We start from the raw sequence: 20,744 nt of genomic DNA, 5'->3' as shown, positions 1-20,744 counted from the left end.
GAGGAACAACTGAAGAAAAACTCGACAAAAATATCAATCATGGATTTATTGATAAGTTCCGCTTATCATAAAGACGCCCTTATGAATGTGTTAAGCGGGCTGAGCATGCCGAATAACACCACCAGTGAGGCTATGGCAGCAACCATTGGGAAAATAGTCGAAGCAAATTTGATCACTTTACGAAGACATGAACTTCCTATAGAAGGCGTGGGTCACAACAAAGCTTTACGTATCACTGTCAAATGTGGAGATAAGGTGGTGTCCTGGGTACTTGTTGATGAAGGATCAGGAGTCAATATATGCCCCCTCTCTACCCTACGATAGTTGGGTATCCATCTGAGAGTAGTAAAGGAAATTCATGTGAGGGAAAGAGATTTTGACGGGTCAAAGAAGGTCGTCATTGGAGAAATTTATTTGGTCTGCAAAATGGACCAGTTGAGTTTCCCATACTATTCCAAGTGATGGATATTTCATCTTCATACAACATATTGCTATGAAGACCTTGGATACACATGGAAGGGGCAGTCCTATCTACCCTACACCAGTGTATAAAGTTCGAATGGGGTTGTCAAGAGATTATTATCCACGGTGAATGAAGCCAATCAGCTTATCTGGAACATGCAGTCCCGTTCATAGAGGGATTAGATGGGGTCACTTTCCATGCAGTTGAGATTGTGTAGACAATGGAAATAGAAGAGACCGAGCAAAATCTAGGAATGTAGTCACCGTATAGATCAAAGATGGCCATAAGAGAAATGATGAAAAATAGATATACACCAGGAGCCGGGATGGGAGCCCGATCAGGCGGGATAACAGAGTCAATTGACCCAAGTGGGCAAAAAGGTAGAGTCAGCATAGGGTATCAGCCTCCGACTGGGAAGACTTGTACTGGTAGCTTCGGGAAGAAGGCTTTTGTGCCATAGCATGTTTCTAGTACGGGTCAGAGCTAAACGCTAGAGGACGACATCGTCCATGAAATAGGAAGGTTGTTCATGACCATGATCGAGGAATGCTGTGATAAACTAGATACCAAGACACCGACCATTCAGGATGTCGAACAAGGAGAGGACTTGAAAAATTGGACCGCCATCTTGTCTTTGGTTCACCGGGAGTCTTGGTAGTGTGGAATTGTAAAACATTTGAAAAGAGCACACAGTCAATTAAGGCTTGAACCGTGTCTATACTTTTTTGCCATTCGCCTCTTTGAACGCTCAGACGTTCCTCTTTTGATGAAATAAAAAGAAATGCTTAATTTAAATTTTTGCAAATTTATTAATCACTTCATTTATACTTAGTTTTTCTTTTCAGTAATAAAAACAATAAAAACTTGTATTCTGCGATTATGAATGTAACAAAACCCTAGAGCAAAGCGATCCAGATTATGAGAAATATGGCGAAAGCATGATGCTAGATAATCTCCCACAAGAGATCAAACAACTGGAACGCCAGAAAAAGCCTAACCTTGAATACATAGAAGTGGCCAACCTAAGAAGCAAAAATGATGTAAAAGAAACCTGAATCCGCATCCATCTAGAAGTATAGCAGAAAGAAGAATTGGTCGAGATCGTCTAATAGAACATCAACGTGTTCACATGGTCGTATGATGGCATGCCTGGGTTTAGCGCTGATATTGTTTCGCATCGATTGTCCACTGATCATGCTAGTCCATAGTCAAACAAAAACTTAGAAAATTCAAACCTGACTTGAGTTTGGGGATAAAATAAGAAGTAACCAAGCAAATAGAGGCGAACGTAGTGAGGGTCACCAATCACCCCACATGGTTGGCAAATATCGCCCTGGTACCAAAGAAGGATGGGAATAATCAGGATATCTATGGATTATTGAGATCTCAACAAGGACAACCCGAAGGACGATTCACCTTTACAGAATATTCATTTCCTCGTCGACAACTGCGTGAACTATGAGATGCAGTCGTTCGTGGACTGTTTCGCCGGGTACCATCAGATCCTGATGCACGAAGAAGATGCAGAAAAGATAACATTCACTATGCCTTAGGGAGTTTACTATTACAGAGTAATGCCGTTCAGCCTCAAAAACACTGACGCTACTTACATGAGGGCCATGACAACCCTCCTTCATGGTATGATTCACAAAGAGATCGAGGTATATGTATATGACATCATGATCAAGTCTTAAAAGAGTTCAGAATATTTGGATGACTTGAAGAAGTTTTTCGAATGTTTGTGGAGGTATAGTTTGTAGCTGAATCCTGCAAAATGCGCATTTTGAGTCCTTACTGGAAAATTGCTAGGATTCATCGTAAGCAGAAAAGGGATAGAAGTGGATCCTTCAAAGATCAAATCCATTCAAGTGTTGCCACCGCCCAAGAGCAAGAAGGATGTGATGATTTTCCTAGGTAGGCTGAATTACACCAAACATTTCATAGCCCAGTCTACAGTAATTTGTGGATCCATCTTCAAGCTGCTGAAAAAGGATGCCGCTACAAAATGGATTGAAGAGTGGCAGAAAGCCTTCAACAGAATTAAGGAATATTTGTCAAATCCACCAATGTTGGTTCCTCCCGAGCCCGGGAAGCCAGTATTGTTATACTTGTTGGTCTTGGATAATGCATTTGGATGCGTGTTGGGACAACACGATGAAACCGGAAGAAAAGACAAGGCCACCTACTACTTAAGCAAGAAGTTCACACCATGCGAGGCCAAATACACTATGATAGAGCGCACATGCTACGCCTTGACTTGGAGCTCCCAGAAATCGAGGCATTACATATCAGTATACACCACGCATTTAATATCCAAGCTCAACCCGATCAAGTATATCTTCAGAATCCCATGCCTACAGGAAAACTAGCCAAATGGCAGATTCTTCTCCGCGAATTTGACATTGTGTACATAACGCAAAAGGCTATCAAAGGAAAAGCCTTAGCCGACCACCTTGCAAAAAATCTAGTGGACATAGAATATGAGCCGCTCACTAAATACTTCCTAGACGAGGAAGTGTTATTCGCCGGAGAAGATATCATAGAGTAATACATAAGGTGGATAATGTTCTTCAATGGAGCAGCAAATTTCAAAGGAGTAGGAATTGGGTTAGTACTCATTTCAGAATCAGGACAACATTACCCGGCATCAGCAAAGATAGGGTTCCCTTGCACCAATAATATGGCCGAGAACGAAGCATGCATCCTTGGAATCGGGATGGCAATCGACATGAACATCAAATAGATTTTGGTCATAGGGGATTCTGATCTATTGATACATCAAGTTCAAGGAAAATGAACTACCAAGAAAGTCAAGATCCTTCCATACTTTCACTGTGTAAAAGAGTTATGCAAGAAGTTCACAAAGATTGAGTTCAGACACATTCCTAGGGTTCAGAACGAGTTTGCCGACGCCCTCGCAACCTTGTCATACATGCTCTAGCATCCGGATAAGAATTACATCGACCTTATTGAGATAGAGATCAGGGATCAACATGCATATTGTTTTAATGTAGACGAAGAGACAGATGGTAAACTGTGGTGCTATGATGTCAAAAGGTTCCTCGAAACAAAAAAGTATCCCGAGAATGCTACTAATAGTCAAAAGCGACCGCTCAGAATGCTGGAAAATCACTTTTTCCTCAACGGGGAAGTCCTATACAGGAGGACCCCCAGAATTGGGTCTGTTAAGATGTGTAGATGCCATGGAAGCAATCAGATTGCTAGAAGAAATACATGCAGGAACATGCGGACCCCACATGAATGGCTTCTCCTTGGCCAAAAAGATTTTGAGAGTTGGATAATTTTGGATGACCATGAAAAGCGATAATATTCGCTATGTGCATAAGTGTCATCAATGCCTGATCCACGGGGATCTTATCCGGTTTTCGCCCAATGAGTTGAATGTAATGGGTTCGCTTTAGCTATTTGCCGCTTGGGGCATAGACGTGATTGGACCAATAGAGACTGCCGCGTCAAACGAGCATCTTTTCATCTTGGTAGCAATTGATTACTTCACCAAATGGGTCGAAGCTTCTACATACAAAGTCGTCACGAAGAAAGAAGTGGCAGATTTTGTCTGTAACAACATAGTCTGTTGTTTTGGGAGACCCGAGTCAATTATCACTAACAACACAGCCAACCTCAACAGTGATCTCATGAGGGAAATTTGCGAGAAGTTTAGAATTGTCCACCGTAACTCTACAGCCTACATAATGCAAATGAACAGAGCAGTTGAAGCAACCAACAAAAACATCAAAAGGATTCTGCAAAAGATAGTGGATAATCATAGGCAATGGCACGAGAAATCATCCTTTGCCTTATTGGGTTATCGGACCACCATGAGGACATTCACTAAGGCAACGCCATACATGTTGGTATATGGCACTAAAGTTGTGATACCTACAGAGGTCGAGATACCGTCTTTAAGAGTCATTCGAGAAGCCAAGTTAGACAATGCAGAGTGGATACGGGTTAGGCGTCACCAATTTATACCGAGGCAGTTGGTTTTGAAGATAATATTCCCTCACCAAGAAGAAGCCAAAGAAATGTTCGCACAGAATTGGCAAGGTCCTTACATGGTTCATCGAGTGTTGTCGGGAGAAGCTCTGGTCTTGGCAGAGATGAACAGAAGAGTCAGCACGAAGCCTATCAACTTAGATACAATCAAGAGCTACTACGTTTGAAGACAATAGAGTTAGGTTTTGGCTGTAATCGAACTACGCTCAACCAGACTTCCCACGGGGGGATACGTAGACAACCCACGTAGGGTTTAGTTTTTCTCTCTCCCCCCTTATCCAAATATCGTTTTGTATGTACGCGAAACTATGCCATGACTTTATTTCCTTTGGAAGGAATACAGAGGCAATCCTAAACGGATTCAGTCATCTTTTGTAATTGAACTACGTTCTGGCTTGATTCCATTTGGATATATAGGCACTCTGAGTGAGACTCGGCCACTTCATTTTCAATCTCATCATTTTGGATCTATGTTAATCGAACTACGTTTTGACATGATTCAATTTGGATACATAGGCTACCCGAGTCAAGCTCGGTCATCTCCATCATATTTTCTTTATCATTACCCATGAACATCGTTCAAACTTGATTCCATTTTGGATATGTAGGCAACCTGAAAGGTTCGGTCATAACCCTAGGAACACCTTTGTAATGCATTGGTTCAGATTAGGACGCAATCGCAGCAGTAAGAAGCCACATCATCAGAAGCATCATGAAGGATCAACATCAACATGATAGAGACTTCAAGAAACAACGCTCGTGTTTGAGGAACTTCCGAAACATGTCATAATCCGGAACGACGACATTATCCATAAAACAAAAGATTTTTTCAAAATGTTTTCTAAAGATATCATAATTCGCTCCACCTACCGAACTTCATAGCATAACCTCATCAACACCATGGAAAAGCCAAGACTATGGTAGAAACAAACCAACACCCCCCTGCTAAGAATGTTTCTTTGAATGCAGGACCAACAGGATATAAAAAAGCGTCGGAACGTACTGGGGCAATGACAGATCCGCTACTCTCTCATAACTATCGTCCCTATTTCCTTAATCAATTTTTTCCTTATATAACTAAAAACTCTCAAATCCTTGCAGGTATCTCGGAAACAGGATGCTGGCGCAAATGAGGCATATTGTATATAGCAAACTGTCTGCTCAACTTAATAAAGCATGTTGAATGTAGAAAACCGCTAGCCCTACCAATCAGAGCATATTGTACGTAGCAAATTGCCAACTCAATCAATCAGAGCACTTTTGTACAAAATTGAGCTGCCGCCTTCACCAATTGAAGCCCAATATATAGCAAATCGTTAGCTCAATTGATCGGAGCGCCATGTACAAATTGAGCGTCGGCTTCGCCAATCAAAGCCCAGTATATAGCAAACTATTCACTTCGCCAATAGGATCGACCCCCACTGCCACTCCACCATATCCGAGAATAGAATAGATAGCTGCAAACCTTGTCGCCAACGTTCTGCCAATCGACGACCACAATTTAGTTTCGCAATCAAGAGTACCTCTTGGGCATGCTCCTTATTTCTTATTTATTTTTGAATGTTTTGACGTTTTGCTCATGCATTTTACATGCATGATTATGGTTTTTCGAGTCAGAAACTCCCATCGTGCGGAGATACATTACATTCCAGTACAATCGCTCCCATCAAGCAGAGATACTTTACATTTCAATGCAACCTCTCCCAGTAAGCGGAGATGCATTCTACATTACAAGTCAGCTACTCGCATCGTGCGGAGATACTCCCAACACGAGGAGACTTAATTCTACGATAATTGCGGAATGGTACACAACCCAGATAACAATCAAGCCAAATTCAGAACCTTAGAATGATTATTCGAGGTCTAGAGGTCAAATGCAATAACCTCTGGACATTGGGGCTTTACCCGATTGGTTTTGCCATCAACGGTCACATTCCCTCTTCTCAGGTAATAATCTCATTGATTTTTCCCCTTTATTTCTCTGATTTTCACTCGCCTCAGCTTGCATCACCTTGTAATCGTCACTCTCCAATATCTAACTTGAATCTGATAGAAACCTAAAGGCTTCAACGGCCACTATAAATGGGAGCCTTAAATGCTATCACCTAACACACCTAACAACACCTAATATATTAATAAAATTAATACACTATAGTATCCTTTAGAAAATTTTCAATTGAAGTTCGAGTTCTTATTCAATCTCTAATTTCTCTCTTTCTGGTTCTGAGTTTACTTATTGATTGGGGTTTGAGACTTTGGCTTTCCAAACGGCTGGATTAGAGTACTTGTTTGGTTTTCTTCCCTAAAGGAGGTTAGTAAAATTTCAACTCTACTTTTTAATCATATGAATTTACAAGCATGATTTGTTCTGTAAACGCTTTCTAAATGATGTTAGTGACAACATGCTATAAATGATTGTTTTGTGTATTTGCTAATGATATATTGTTGATAAGTTGATCCTGGAATTATGAGTTCCTTAATTTGTTGAAATAGAACTATGTGTTGATAGTAATGAACATCTTATGCTTCAAATCTACTGGTTATCTTTGTAAACAACTAAAGAACTTCTCAAATGTTCCTGATGTCTAGTTTCAGACTTCCTTGATGTTCTATTAGTACAACTATGACCATTATACTAATCTGCCTTGAGTGTTATTTACATTTCATAATGATTCACTTGATAACCTAGACTTAAACAAAAATTTGAACTCATTTGCCATACACTAGTTCAATACCTTTAAACTAGTTTTCTCTTCCTGAAATACCTCTGTGATTCTGCTTGTCAAGACCCAGAATTCCAGGCCTCGGGACCATGATGGCGCCTGATATTTTACTTGCTAGGCAAGCCAATGTTTGATGTAGTTATTAACTATTTTTTTACAATTCAAATCAAACGAAAACCAATAAGCTGAATGAATTGAAATAGAGTAAATAAACTAATAAATAGCGATATCCAAATACAATCCCAGAACTGGTGTCACGAATACACGAGCATCTAGAGTACTACAAATAATAGTCTGAATAAAATCATAACTGTCTAAATAAAAATAAATAGCTAAGGTGATGTAGAAGGGGACTTCAGGGCTGCGAACGCTGTGCAGCTGCACCTCAAGTCTCCTTCAAAAATTGGATCTGAGCAAATCTACTGAACGCCGCTAGGACCCACTCCGAAATCTGCACAAGAAGTGCAAAGTACAGTATGAGTACAACCAACCCCTTGTACTGTGTAAGTGTCGAGTCTAACCTCGACGAAGTAGTGACGAGGCTAAGACGAGCCACTTATAATAACATGTACACATTACTGGTAATAATAACAGGAAAAGAAAATAGGAATGAAACTAAAGCAGTAAATTTATTAAAATGAACTCAGCCTCATAATCAAATATTCCAGAATATCATATATCTTAATGTCATATAAAAATGCAGAAAACTAACACAATAACAACTAGTACAACACACACAATCCATTGCGGCCCACAACTCGATCCCACCGTACACACAATCCTCCCTTATTTCGCCATAGCATCATTCATCAATATCAAGAATCACGTATACAATCCGTTGTGGTGCGCAACCCGATCCCACCATATCATCATAATCAATGTCATAATCATGCTTTATTATACCATATTATCATTTATTAATAACAAGTACTACATATACAACCGTTGCGGCGCGCAACTCGATCCAACCAAATTATCATAATCAATGTCATAATCCTCCCTTATTCTACCATATCACAACCGTTGCGGCGTGCAACCCGATCCACAAACAAATTCAATAAACGTAATCAATCCAATAGCTCAATTTACAAGAACCTTTACAATCAAAGGATATGAAAGAAAAGCAATAAAGGAACCACGTACTAATCAAAGGAATGCTACGAATAATGCAAAAGCAACAAGACAAGTTAAGTACGTGACAATTCAGGTATATAAGTAAGACAATTAAGGCAAGTAGCAATTAATCACGGAGTCATGGAAGGGACGAGCAATTCAATACAAGAATAATTAATGACAAGTAACAAATTACGGCATAGAAAGCAATTAAAACATGTAACAGTTAAGCCATAGAATGAGATAATTCATGAAATACGAGAAGACATGTAAACAATTATTTTGATGGAGTATATAGACTCGTCACCTTGCATATACGCCGTTACACATGTAATTCACATAACATATTATTCAAGGGTTCCTAATTTCCTCAAATCAAAGTTAGACCAACTCTTACCTCGCTCCACAATCAACTCAATGCTCAACCGGGGCTTTTCCTCTAAAATTTGACTCCAAACCAATCAAATCTAACCACAATCGACTTAATATCATCCAACATTACTAGGGAAATCAATTACAATAGATAAAGCTAAAATCTTTACACATTTCCCAAATAGTCAACAAAAGTCAACTAGAGGCCCGCCCGGTCAAAACCCGGGTCAAATGGTAGATTCCGACTACCCATGATCCCACGAGTTTATATATGTGATTAGTTTCAAAATCCGAGTCCAAATCGACTCTCAAAGCTCAATTTCTTATTTTTCAAAAACTTGTCAAGGTTTCACAATTATTCACTTTGATTCACATGATTTTTTATGTTAAAATCTAAGATAAATTGATAGAAAATGATTAGAAATGGATGAAAACAACTCGCCCAAAGTTTGTAGATGAAATTCCCTCTTCAAAATCGCCACCTACTTAGACTAGGATTCCAAAATATGAAAATGAGGCTAAACCTCCCGTCCCTCAGCTTTTTGTCCAGTCGCAGGTGTCACAATTGCGACCTGGAGTTCGCAAATGCGAACCCCACAAATGCGAGAAATCCATCGCAAAAGTGAAGAACCCACATCCCTGCTGTAATCGCATATCCGACTTGATGTTCGCAAATGTGAACTTTGGATTTTCACAAAAGCGATCATATGATCGCAAATGTGCGATCACAGTTGATCCCAGGCCCCCTTCGCAATTTCAAACACTGGGCTCGCAAATACGACTCTAACATACTAGACAATATGTCATAAATGCGACTACCAACCTCGCATTTGCGAAGCCTGCAATACCAGCTTACACCAGCAACTCTAACACTCTCCAAAACACTCTGAAAGGCGTCCGAAACTCACCCGAGCCCTCGTAGCTCCAAACCAAACATCAAAACAAGTCTATATACATCATACAAACTCGCTCGCACAATCAAAACACTAAAAATAACACCTAGAACTACGAATCGGACATCAAAATGTATGATATCTTCAAAGAAACTCAAGAACTTGCAAATTTACAACCGGATGTCCGAATCATGTCAAATCAACTCTGTTTTGCTCCAAATTTTGCAAACAAATCAAAAATAGTGAAATGAACCTATTTCGAGTTATGGAACCGAAATACGAACCCGGCAGCAACAAAGTCAACCTATAGTCAAACTTAGAAAATCCTTAAGCCTTCAAATTACTAGTTTTCAACAAATCACGTTAAATCAAGTTAGGGGCTTTCGAATTCGTTTCTGGGCATAAGCTCAAGTTCCAAATCACGAAACAGACTCATTGGGGCTGTCAAAACACTGATCCGGGTCGTTTACACAAAAATGTTGACTGTGTCAATGCAAATTAGTTTTTAAGGCAAAATTTCATATTTTTTTCAATTTTCACATAAAAATTTTCCAAACATGACATGTACTACGCACGCAAATCGAGGACATAAAAGCTATCGGGTCATCACATTCTCCACCTCTAAAATAAATGTTCATCCTCGAACGGACATATAAAGGTACCTGAACTAGTGAAAAGGCATGGGTATATGCTCCGCATGTCAGGCTCGGACTCCCACGTGGCTGCCTCGATCGGCTGACATCTCCACGGCATTCTAACTGAAGGACAACTCTTAGACCTCAACTTACGGATTTGTCGAGTTAGAATGGCCACCAGCTCCTCCTCAAAAGACAAATCCTTGTCGAATTAGACTGAGCTGAAATCTAACACATGGGATGGATCGCTGTGATCCTTCCGGAGCATGGAGACATGGAATACCAGATGAACTGCTGATAAGCTAGGTGGCAATGCAAGCTTGTAGTCCACCTCCCCCACTTTCGCATGAATCTCAAAGGGTCTGATATAGATAGGGCTCAACTTGCTCTTCTTTCCAAACCTCATCACACCCTTCATGGGTGAAACCCGAAGCAATACCCTCTCTCTGACCTTGAATGCAACATCACAAACTCTACGATTGACATAACTTTTCTGCCTACACTGAGCTATGCAAAGTCGATCCTAAATCATCTTGACCTCTTCTAAGGCATCCTGAACAAAATCGGTACCCAACAACCGAGCCTCTCCCAACTCAAACTAACCAACTGGCGAACGACACCGTCTCCCATATAATGTCTCCTAGGGAGCCATCTGAATACTCGATTGGTAACTATTATTGTAGGCAGACCCCTAAAGCAGCAAGAACTAATCCCAAGAACCCCCGAAGTCCATAACTCAAGCACGAAGCATATCCTCCAATATCTGAATGGTGCGCTCGGACTGTCCGTCCGTCTAGGGGTGAAATGTTGTACTCAACTCAACCCGTGTGCCTAACTCACGCTATACGACCCTCTAGAAGTGTGATGTGAACTGCGTACCTCGATCAGAAATAATGGACAATGGCACACCGTGAAAATGGACGATCTCGTGGATATAGATCTCAGCCAACCGCTTTGAAGTGTAGGTAACTACTACTGTCCACAATGACCCATATCGTGTCGAGTTTCTTCGAAGTCTGTGGGAGCCTAACAAAAAGGTCCAAGGTAATACGCTCCCACTTCCACCCCGGTATCTCAAGCTTCTGAAAAAACCGCTAGGACTCTAATGCTCGTACTTTACTTGTTGATAATTCAAACACCAAGCCATATATGCAACTTTATCCTTCGTTATTCTCCTCGACCAATAATGCTGTCACAAGTCCTGATACATCTTGGCGGCACCCGGATGAATGGAATTCCAGGTACTATGGGCCTCCTCAAGAATCAACCCACTAAGCCCATTCATATTGGGCACATAAATTCGACCCTACATCTGCAACACCCCATCATCTCCAATAGTAACCTGCTTGGCACCAGCGTGTCGCACCGTGTCCTTAAAGACAAGCAAATAGGTGTCGTCCTACTGACAATTTTTGATGCGCTCATACAATGAAGACCGAGAGATCGTGCACACTAGGACACGATTGGGCTCTAAAACATCTAACCTCACGAACTGATTGGCCAAAGCCTAAACATCTGATGCTAGCGGCCTCTCACCAACTGAAATATATGCAAGGCTACCCATACTCGCAGCCTTCCTAATCAAGGCATCGGCCACCACATTGGCCTTCCCGGGGTGATACAAAATGGTGATATCATAGTCTTTCAACAATTCCAACCATCTCTGCTACCTCAAGTTGAGATCCTTTTGCTTGAACAGATACTGTAGACTCCGATGATCCGTGAACACCTCACACGACATGTCGTACAGGTAATACCTCCAAATCTTCAGTGTGTGAACAATGACTGCCAACTCTAGGTCATGAACATGGTAATCCTTCTCATGATCCTTCAACTGTCGTGACGCGTGCAATCACCCTACCATCTTGCATCAATACTGCACCGATCCTGATATGCGATGCATCACAATACACCTTGTAGGATCCTTAACCTGTGGGCAAAACCAACAGTGGCGCCATAGTCAAAGCAGTCTTGAGCTTCTGAAAGCTCAACTCGCTCTCATCTGATCACCTGAATGGAGCACCCTTATAGGTCAATCTAGTCAATAGGGCTTCTATGGATGAATACGCTTCCACGAACCGGCGATAATACCCCGCCAAACCCAGATAGCTCCGAATCTCTGTAGCTAAAGGAGGTCTAGGCCAGCCTCAATCTTCTTAAGATCTACTTTTATGCCCTCGCATGATACAACATGTCCAAAAAAGGCAAACGAGTTTAACCAAAACTCACACTTTGAAAACCTTGCAAATAACTGACTATCTCTCAGATTCTGAAATACAATCCGAAGATGCTGCTCATGCTCCTCTCGACTGCGGGTGTAGATCAAGATATCATCAATGAATACAATCACAAAAAAATCCAAATAGGGCTTAAATACCATGTTCATCAAATCCATAAATGTTGCTGGGGCATTTGTTAACCCAAATGACATCACTAGGAACTCATGTTGCCCATACCGAGTCCGAAAAACTATCTTAGGGACATTCGATGCCCTAATCTTCGACTGATGGTAGCCATACCTCAAATATAATCATCAAAAATACCTTGGCATCTTGAAGCTAATCAAATAAGTCATCAATCCTCGGCAACGGATACATGTTCATAGTGACTTTGTTCAATTGCCGATAGTCTATACATATCCTTATCTAACCATCTTTCTTCTTCACGAACAACACGGGCGCACCCTAAGGCAAGACATTAGGTCTAATGAATCCCTTATAAAACAAATCTTGCAACTTCTCCTTCAGTTCCTTCAACTTAGGCAGGGCCATACGATATGGTGGAATAGAAATGGGCTGAGTGCCTGGAGCCAAATCAATACAGAAGTCAATATCTCTATCGGGTGGTATTCCCGACAGACTCCACGCACAACAGGTACCGAATCCATCGAAGGAACCTACGCTCTAGAATCGTAAATATAGGCCTAATAAGCTAGACATCCCTTCTTGACCATACGACGAGCCTTCACATAAGAAATAACCCTGCTGATATAATGGACAAGAGTCCTTCTCCATAATAATAGAGGCAACCCCGGCATGGATAAAATCACCATATTAGTGTGACAATCCAATATAGCATGATAAGGTGAAAACCAATCCATACCCAAAATAACATCAAAGACTACCATATCAAGAAGTAGGAGATCTACACTAGTCTCAAGACTTCCAATAGTAATCACACACAAGCGATACACACGGTCTACAACTATATAATCTCTCATCGGCATAGACATATACACAAGAGCGCTTAAGGAAGCACGAGGCACAACAAGATATGAAGCAAAATAAGATGACACATAAGAATAAGTAGAGCCTGGATAAAATAGAATTAAAGCATCTCTATGGCAAACTGAAAAAATACCTGTGATAACAGCGTTAGATGACTCGACCATAGGTCTAGCTAGGAATGCATAAAATTGTGGTTGGGCCCCACCACCCTGGCTACCGTCTCTTGGATGGCCTCTAGCTGGCTGGCCTCCACCTCTAACAGCCTGACATCCACCTCTAACGGCCTGAACTCCACCTATGGTAGCCTGACCCCTGCCTCTAGCTGGCTGAGCGGGCGATGAAGCAATCGGTGCCAGAATTATGGCACGAGAACTCTAATGCGGTATGCTTCTCAACAATCTTGGGCAGTACCTCCTGATGTGATCAATACCATCACACTCGAAACAGCCCTCCTGTTGTTGAGGTTGCTGAAGTTGAAGCTGCTTCGAATGGGCCAGATAACCACAGTGGTAGTTGTGGATCAGAGGCACACTAATTGGAGCTAATGGTGCACTGTAGGATGGCTACCTGGGGTGAGATACATAAGAACCATGACTATCTGAAACACTATGGGATGCCTGAAGCGCTCACTGAAATGGCCTAGGAGGATGCCCTCTACCAAAAGTACCCCTGCATCTAGATGAGGCACCACCGAAACCACCGGTATGATGAGGACTCTTATCAGACACCGGCCCCCTCTCCTGACCACAAACCATCTCGATCCGTCTAGCAATATCTACGGCCCTCTAGAAAGAAATATCATCTCCAGTCTCCTTGGCCATCTATAGCCCGATACTGAAAGTGAGCCCATCAATGAATCTCCTCACTCACTTCCTCTCAGTAGAGAGTAAAACATTGGCATGGCTAGCTAGGTCCACAAATTAAGTCTCATACTGGGTGACAGTCATGCCACCTTGCTGAAGGCGCTCAAACAGCCTCTGATACTCCTCTCTTAAAGTGAAAGGAATGAACTTTTCTAGAAATAGCTATAAAAATTGATCCCAAGTAAGTGCACCTGAACCAGCTGGTCTAGTCAACATATAATCTCTCCACCATCTCTTGGCAGAACTGGTATCTGGAACACTGCAAAGTCGGCCCCATTGGTCTCAACAATACCCATGTTGCGCACACCTCATGGCAACAATCCATGTAATCCTGCGGGTCCTCAGAAAGTGTATCGCTGAAATGAATAGGAAAGAGCTTGGTAAACTTATCCAGCCTCAACAAGGCCTCAAAAGACATAGCGAGCCTATCCCCGGCCTGTGCCATAACAACCGGTTGAACTACCCTAACTAGCTAGGCTGCTGGAGTCTGATATAGGGGAGCCACTTGCTCTGAGGTGTAAGTAGCGGGAGTCTGTGCTCCTCCCCCAGCTTGAGAGACGGTTGTTGGCCACTGGAAGTGCACCAACCTAGGCCACACTCTCCATAAGGCCCACCAAGTGGACTAGAGCATCCTGAAGCACTAGAGTGGCTATAAATCCCTCAGGGACCTGAGTTGGTCTGACGGTTACGGTCTGAGAGGGGATCTCCTCCTCATGATCAGTCTGAGGCTCCATTGTGGGCATTGTTGCTCGAGCTCTAGGCTGAGCTCTACCTCTGCCTCGGTTGTTGGCTTGACTTCTGCCGCTAGTAGTAGCTGCCATAGAGGGATCCGGTTCTTGTCTGGCTGCAGATGTTGTGCGTGTTCTCGCCATTTGCGGGAGAACAAGAATAGAATGGTTCAATCATCAATGATAGAATGAAATCACACGATAGAGAAAGAAAGAAGTGCAATTTTTTGTAAAACTCCATAGCCTCTGGAAGATAAGTACAGACGTCTCTGTACCGATCCTCCAGACTCTACTAAGCTTGCTCATGACTCGTGAGATATAGGCAACCTAGTACTGTGATACCAACTTGTCACAACCCAAAATTCCCACCCTTGGGACCATAATGGCGCCTAACATTTCACTTACTGAGCAAACCAACGTTAGGTGTAGTTATTACCCATTTCTTTTTACAATTCAAATCAAATGAAAACCAATAAGCTGAATAAACAGAAATAGAGTAAATAAACTAATAAACGGCAATATCTAAATATAATCCCAAGACTGGTATCACGAATACAAGAGCATCTAGAGTACTTCATATAATAGTCTAAATAAAAGCATAACTGTCTAAATCGAAATAAATAGCTAAGGTGATGTAGAAGGGGACTTCAAGGCTGTGAACGCTATGCAGCTGTACCTCAAGTCTCCGTCGTGAATTGCATCAGAGAAAATCTACTGAACGCTGCTAGGACCCACTCCAAAATCTGCACAAGAAGTGCAGAGTGCAGTGTCAGTACAAGCGACCCCATATACTTTGTAAGTGCCGAGCCTAACCTCGACAAAGTAGTGACGAGGCTAAGACGGTCCACTAACAATAACTTGTACGCAGTAATGAACTCAACCTTACAATCAAAGATTCAAGAATATCAGATCTCATAATATCATATAAAAATACTGAAAACTAAGACAATAGCAACAATGAGTACAACACACACAATCCTTTGCGGCGCGCAATCCGATCCCACCGTACACACACAATCCTCCCTTATCTCACCATAGCATCATTTATTGATATCAACAATCACGTATACAATCTGTTGTGGCGCGCAACGCGATCCCACCATAACATCATAATAAATGTCATAATCCTCCCTTATTACACCATAAGTTATTACATACACAACTGTTGCGGTGCGCAACCCGATCCCACCATATTATTAGAATCAATGTCATAATCCTCCCTTATTTCACCCTATCACAAGTGTTGCAGCGTGCAGCACAATCCACAAACAATTTCAATAAACGTAATCAATCCAATAGCTCAATTTACAAGAACCTCTACAATTAAAGTATACGAAAGCAAAGGGATAAAGGAACCACGTACTAATCAAAGGAATGCTACGAATAATACAAAAGCAACAAGACAAGTCAAGTACGTGACAATTAAGGTATGCAAGTAAGACAATTAAGGCAAGTAGCAATTAATCACAGAGTCATGTAAGGGACGAACAATTCAATACAAGAATAATTAATGACAAGTAACAAATTATGACATAGAAAGCAATTAAAACATGTAACAGTTAAGACATGGAAAGAGATAATTTATGAAATACGAGAAGACATGGAAAAAACTATTTTGACGACGTATATACACTCATGACCTCGCATATACGCGATTACACACGTAATTTGCATAACATACTATTCAAGGATTCCTAATTCCCTCAAATCAAGTTTAGACCCAACACTTACCTCGCTCTATAATAATCTCGAAGCTCAACCGGGGCTTTTCCTCTAATATTTGTCTCCAAACCAATCTAATCTAACAAAAAAGTCAACAAAAGTCAACTTAGGGCCAGCCCGGTCAAAATCCAGGTCCAATGGTAGATTCTGACTATCCATGACCCCATGAGTTCATATATGCGATTAGTTTCACTTTGATTCACATGATTTTTTATGTTAAAATCTAAGATAAATTGAAGGAATATGATTAGAAATGGATTAGAATAACGACGAAATTCCCTCTTCAAAATCGCCTCTTACCGAGCCTAGGGTTCCAAAATATGAAAATGAGGTTAAACTTCCCGTCCCTCAGCTTTTTGTCAAGTCGCATATGTCGCAATTGCAACATGGGGTTCGTAAATGCGAGAAATCCATCGCAAAAGCGAAGAACCCACATCCATGTTGTAGTCGCAAATGCGACTTGATGTTCGCAAATGCGAACTTTGGATTTTAGCAAAAGCGATCATATGATCGTAAATGTGATAACGGGTGATCCCAGCCCCCTTTGCAATTGCGAATACTAGGCTCGCAAATGCGATACTAACAGTCTAGGCCATACGTCGCAAATGCGACTACCAACCTCACATTTGCGAAGCCTGCAATACCAGTTCAAACCAGTAACTCTAATACTCTCCAAAAACTCGAAAACGCGTCTGAAACTCACCTGAGCCCTCGGGGCTCCAAACCAAAAGTCAATACAAGTCTATATATATCATACGAAGTGGCTCGCAATCAAAACACAAAATAACACCTAGAACCACGAATCGGGCATCAAAATGTATGAAATTTTCAAAGAAACTCAAGAACTTGCAAATTTATAACTGGACGTCTGAATCACGTCAAATTATCTCCGTTTTGCATCAAAATATGCAGACAAGTCATAAATAGTGAAATGAACCTATTTTGTGTTCTGAAACCAAAATCTGAACCTGGTAGCAATAAATTCAACCTACGGTCAAACTTAGAAATTCTTTAAGCCTTCAAATTATCAGTTTTCAACAAATCACGTTAAATCAAGTTATAGACTTCCAAATTCGATTACGGGAATACACCCAAGTCCCAAATCATGATACAGACCCACCGAGACCATCAAAACACTGATCTGGGTCTATTTACACAAAATTGTTAACCATAGTCACCTCGAATTAATTTTTAAGGCAAAATTTTACATTTTCTTCAATTTCTCACATAAAAATTTTTCCGGAACAAGACACGGAATGTGCACGCAAATTGAGGAACACTAAACGGATCTAGTCAAGGTCTCAGAACAAGAAAATAAAGGCTAAAACTCAAAATGACCTATCAGGTCATCACACTACTGATTCTTAGAAATTCATTAAGCATCCGATCAAATTCATGATTGTCTATGTAAGCGTGTCCTAAGCTAGTTGGATTGTACCACTCTTGTGTGTATCTTGAAAGTTACCCTACACTTAACTTAAGCTATGGACATGTTTATGTTTTGATACCTCATGATGTGCTGAAATACAAACATTAAGTTTCATTATATCCAAAACACCTCGCTTTCTTTGCCTAACAAGATCCCTAATATAATCACTCCCCTTTTCTGAAACTCATGAAGTAATGTTGTTAATTTGATTGTGTTAACACCTTTATAATAGTTTGATCCCTGCTAAATGTATCTTTTAGGCGTTCCCTTATATACTCTGCACTTATTTGTCCTTCAAATACTTCTGCTTGTCTCTCCTAATCATACATATGTCCATGTTGTCCTTAGAACTTCACTAAGATCATCTGAATGGACTAGACTTAGTATGAGAACTTTAAGTATCACAACATGCTTTTTCCTCCAAAGAAATTACTATGAAGTTGAGAGCTTTTATAAAGAAATGATCATGTTATTTTTTTAGAATGAGACATGACTGTTAGCCTGAGATTCTGTTAGTACTGTTTAGAACTTCCAATTGTAGTTGTTAATTTGTATCTCTGTTAATACCTTTTAGAAGTTCTAATTGTAGTTGTTAATTTGTATCTCTGTTAATACCCTTTTAGAAGTTCTAATTGTACTTATTAATTTGTCTCATAATACTCCTTAGAAGTTTAACTGAAACTATTAACCTGTGTGTATGCTAGAAGATAAGACTTAAAGTTAAAATCAATATTTGACCTAACTGGAGGTTGTCAAAAGAATGTATATACGCCCAGAGACTCTATAGGTTTGAACTATGTACCTCCCTGTATTCTTAGGACATGTGATTTCAGGTGTTTGGGTTTCTCACAGTAATCTGATAATGATCTTGTATGCTTAAAGCTTATTTCTTTTGAGTATTTATATCATGTCATGTTATTCATATACCTATCTTTGAAATGTTGTTACAACAATGTGAATTAGCTGTTTTAATATCTTATAGTATTTTGTATTAGTTGTAATGAAAAATGTATATACTCTTATAGTGTGGTATCACTGTGGCATGGGGATTTACATTGAGTGATTCATTGTCACCTATAACTGTAGGTAAGAGTGAGTGTGAGTAGTTAGGGGTATTTGGGAGTAGAGTTTAATTTTTGGTTAGGTTACTCTCCCTGACACAAGTACTGCCCTGGGCCTTGAGACCCTTGGGAACTTTGAAGTGACAGGGATCGAATGAAATTCTACCCTTAGCTTCTAATCTATTAATATTTATTACTCCCATTAGGTTTAGTGTTTAATGACAACAAAAGGCTTCATTATGAATCACATTGCCATCTGTGACTCCACAGTAATTTTCCAATTCTAGATTTCTTATTAACAGTGTAATTTGTCGTAGGCCCATATTAGTTATTTCATGTATAACTATGTACATTGAACAACATATCTAATGACATTTTTTCCTTTTGAACATGCATTACGATTGGGCCTGCCAATTTCTCAAAGAACACAGGCCCAAGTCTTGTACATGCACATTTGGGAGTCTGAAGCTTGTTGTTGTCCGTTCCTGCTATTTGTTGGGCCTGCTTCTTTTCAAGCCCACACCAAAGTCTTCCTCTTCCCTTACTGCTTTATTAAATTTTATTGTCCTTATTTCTCAGAAGTATATGACACTTATCATATTTGATTGAATGTTTTATTTTATCTCTTTGAATCATGTAAACAATCTAGGCAAGCCCTAAAAGATATAGGATTAAAAGAAGCATTAGACTTAGTAGTAGATAGTCTTAATTCGTTAATCCTATACTGTTTATACAATTAATATCTACTAACTATTTTATGAAATCTTTTTGAAGCCAAACAACCTTAGCAATGGATGACGATATTCTCCTTCAAAACCAGAAACAGAATCTGAAAATAGGTCTTCTAAAATCGAGCTTTTTCTACAAATTAAACAAGTTTTGCCGCCTAGCAAAAGGCTTTTAAATGATTTCTTCAAAGCCTAAAAAATGAGTTTGAAAACCAAGGTATATCTTATACCCACTTTTACAATACCATTATTAGAGTTACACAAATAGCCATATTCATTTAAAGGCATATTGCTTTATAACTTGGCCACATCTTAGTTTTATAAACACAAACACTATATACCATACTCCAAAACTCTTTCAATCATATATATACAAGCATTATCTTCAATACTTTTATAAATTTATATCCTTTTAAAAACCGCACATCCTCTTTTCAAATATTAAGTTCTAAATCAGATACAGAGTATGTCGTACCTCTAACACTAGTTAAGAAGAGTATAGACAACTAATCCTTTACACCTAATCTAAGTTCTATGAAGCAACCTCAGGTAAATTTTAAGGGGTGCCTAACAATTTCACCTTAGAACAACAAGAACCCTTGCCTAAAATCTCACCAGTTAGCATACTAATAAAGAAATGACCTTAGTAATTAAATAGGTACCCTAGTATGCATTTAAATATTTGGTGGCGATTCTCTTTATCATCAACAGGGAAACCACAAGTTTAATCTTATTTTGACTCGTGCAAAATAGGGTGCAACATTACTCAT

This window comes from Nicotiana tomentosiformis, chromosome 6, assembly GCF_000390325.3.
Source record: "Nicotiana tomentosiformis chromosome 6, ASM39032v3, whole genome shotgun sequence".
Taxonomy (NCBI): Eukaryota; Viridiplantae; Streptophyta; class Magnoliopsida; order Solanales; family Solanaceae; genus Nicotiana; species Nicotiana tomentosiformis.
This window is presented reverse-complemented; position numbering follows the sequence as displayed.